The sequence below is a fragment of the Protobothrops mucrosquamatus genome, unplaced genomic scaffold (genome assembly GCF_001527695.2).
Source record: "Protobothrops mucrosquamatus isolate PMUCROS unplaced genomic scaffold, P.Mucros_1.0 scaffold17164, whole genome shotgun sequence".
Lineage (NCBI taxonomy): Eukaryota > Metazoa > Chordata > Lepidosauria > Squamata > Viperidae > Protobothrops > Protobothrops mucrosquamatus.
The window spans coordinates 1-3,497 of NW_015402926.1; the positions used below are offsets into that span (position 1 = coordinate 1).

Genomic DNA, 3,497 nt, shown 5'->3' on the forward strand with positions numbered 1-3,497 from the left:
TACAATGTAGTTTACACTATTTACATTGTAAATAACTTTACAATGTAATTCTCATACATATCGAAAACCATTAAATTACAAAACAGTTATTTTGAATTCTTTCATCATTTATATTGTGTGATTACCCACATAAAAATAAAATACTTACCGTTATTTGCTTTTTTAAGCTTCCTAATTAAGTTCTCTAGTTCTTGTTTAGAAAGTGCAGAAATTCGTACCTGCTGGAATGGACACAGAATATTTCTTACTTTGTTTGTAGAAACCCATCTATACAAAGCAAAAATAAGTCCAAAAAATTGTACTACATCGGATATGATCTAAACAATATCCAATTCTCCTTGACTAGAAAATATATTTAGATGAAGGACAAGAATGGTAATAAATACAGTACAATTCACAGGAGTGGAAAAGCTTTTCTTTTTGTTTTATTTTCAATAAGGGTAATCATATCAAGCCTTCAGGTTATTGAGGGATGGGTGTTTGTATCCTATGTATTGCTCTTTTTTTTTACAACACTTGATATCATTTTTGAATTGCATGCTACACATCATTTGTATTCAAATCCTATATCTATTTACATCAGGCATGTCAAACTGCCGGCCCGCAAGCCGGATGAATCATACTGAAACCGCCCCCACCCCATTGCCGGCAATGGGGAAAAAGTCACGATACGTCGCGCGACATCACGAGTTTGACATGCCTGATTACATAGAAAAGGTACAGTGCAGTCAGCATTTTTTAAAGCTAGCATACTTTTCTGCCAGTTCTTGATGAGCCACCATGTGGAAAAACACTTGGATGTCATAGCAAAATAAATGCCTCTGTCCATTCCAACACCAGGATTTTTCTTCCTGCTGCTCAAATAGCATTAGATATATTTAATTGCCAAGACCACATATTTTGCTACTATAATTCTGCAACGAACAATGGCCTATGGTATAGTATTTGTTATCTCTGCAACTTCTATAAGACAGCATTTTTCCTATAACATTCTCACTAAATGTATTATTATTATATTTTAATCCCACCCGTCTCTCTGTCTGTCTACACATCTTTCTGGTCAACCCAATGCAGCAAACGTACCTAATATTTCTGCTTCAAATTTTCACACAATTCTGTCAGGTGGGTTGGGCTACGAGAGAGTGGCCTAGCCAGTTTTCATGCCTAAGGCAGGACTAGAACTCACAGTCTCCTGGTTTCTAGGCCAGCGCCTTAATCACAATATCAAACAGGCTATCGAGATAGGCAGCATATAAATTTAATAAACAAATAAAAATAATGAATATTTGGATTTTTGAAAAGCAGAGTTTATCTCTTCTAGCAATTCAAAATATATTTAAGACATTTATTCACCTGTTCTTCAGATAATTCTGTTTCATTTTTCAGTCCTGCATTAATATCTTTAATAAAGTAGACCTTAAATGAAATATGTAAATATGTTATAGAGTAATTATAACTCTCTTTTCCAGTATTTACACGCATTGTTTTAAATGATTTAAGAAAAAACAAAATCCTTCTGGAGTTTGATTGTACCTATAGCATGAAACAATCATAAAGTTATCATTTGTAATATTTAGACAAGTGTATACAGATAGGCAAACCAAGGACTATTTTTTCTATTAGCACAATAAGACCTGTAATAAACTTATGAATTCTAATTTCATTTTGTATAATATTTGACTAAACAAAATGTGACTTTATTTAACATCTATTATTTTCTACTTTATTTCTTATTTCACTGTTCTTCAATCACACCCTTGTAAAATCTTAAGTTGCTTTTATTGCTACCTACTGAAAGGATTGCCTTATACTTTGAAATTCTTGGCTTTAAGGCAGCCCTCTTTGCTCTGCTATAATACCCAAGATCCATTTATGTTGCACACAGATTCTGGGTGCTTCCAGAACATGTTTCCATTATGCAATTATCTGGCTAAATTCACTAAATCCTATAAAGGATTCAGATAAACTGCCTGCTGTTTGCAACTTCCTATGTTTCTTCACAAACTTTCCAGTCTTTCTTATCTCTGAAAATCAATTACGGTAAGTATGAGAAAGTAGAATAGTGATACAATAAAGCCCTATTGTACAAACACTACAATATATTTATTGGTGGTTCTGTGATGCTTCCATCTGCAAATATCCTTGCTTTCATCAGGGTATTAATGGAAAGAAGCATCACTGCACAAGGCAGTTCTGCTAGTATGCCCCTAGAAAATCCCCCTTAATTTTATTTCAAGCAGTTTCAATGATACTTACAGGCTTTGGCTTCTCTCTTGAATTACACTTTTTCAAATGTTTTTGTAGCTGATCTTCATACACAGTGCTAAAATTAAAAATAAACAAATTAACAATGCTATTCATTGTTCTTTTTTTTAAAAAAACCCACACAATCTACTCTTGCTTACTGTTTTGGATCCAAAGGACAAGGGATTCTTTTCCTTTTATGTTCTTCCTAGTTAAAAAAAATAAACAATTTACTAACACTTTAAATCATACCCTTTTTCAGCTTCACATCCCCCAAAAATAAAAGTGAGCCCCAATTGATATAGATGTAACATAATAGAATTGGGGGGGGGAAACAAAACATAATGGAATTGATTTACATTGGAATCAACAATATGTTGCCTTAAAAGGTGCCTTATATCCAGGGTGATGTGAAAGAGAAACCTTCCTTGAAAAAAATTACCTGAGGCACTTGCGTTTTTTAAAAAACTTTGTATTCTGCCACTGCCCGTTTGCCACTTGTACATTACTTGTTTTCTAGGTTGACAGCAACATTTTCTCTATGCATGGTATGCTAGGGAAACTAAGCCAGCCTCCTCCAACCCACCATAACGTGCCCTAAACATGTAATCACATTCACAATCATTGGGATAATTTCCAATATTGGATGGCAGACGGAACTTTTACACCGGATGGAGGTAAGAGATGAAAACGGGATGAACCAGAAAAATCTAATGACATCTTCTTGCTCTGTGTGTGTGTGTGTGTGTATACACTCTACATATATGACACGCAGGTAAGAGATAAGCCACCTGGGAAAGCCAAGGGAAATCATCAAAACAATTAAAAAACAAAAATTAGAATATTTCGGACATGTGATGCGACACCCAGAAAAATACGGCATACTCCATTTAATCCTCCAGGGAAAGACTGAAGGCAAACGAGGTCCAGGCAGAAGAAGAACATCGTGGCTTCAAAATCTAAGGGACTGGTTTGGACAAAACTCAGCAGCACTTTTTCGTGCGGCTGCTGATAAAAACAGGATCGCCAACGTCCGATAACGGATATGGCACAAGAAGAAGAAGAAGGTGGTAAGAGATGAAAACGGGATGAACCAGAAAAATCTAATGACATCTTCTCGCTGTGTGTGTGTGTGTGTGTGTGTGTACACTCTACATATATGACAGGCAGGTAAGAGATGAAAACAGGAGGAACCAGAAAAATCTAATGACATCTTCTCGCTCTGTGTGTGTGTGTGTGTGTGTGTGTGTGTG

General features: G+C 35.3%; 1 long non-coding RNA gene across 1 annotated transcript; it reads right to left on the reverse strand.

Annotated features, from left to right (window-relative positions):
• Window positions 1-1,371: 1,371 nt before the first annotated feature.
• Window positions 1,372-2,433, reverse strand: LOC107301807. The gene is made up of 3 exons (XR_001549331.1): window positions 2,406-2,433; window positions 2,257-2,323; window positions 1,372-1,416 (listed from the first exon to the last, which is right to left on the reverse strand). It is a non-coding gene; the product is annotated as an uncharacterized LOC107301807 (long non-coding RNA).
• Between the last annotated feature and the right edge of the window lie 1,064 nt (window positions 2,434-3,497).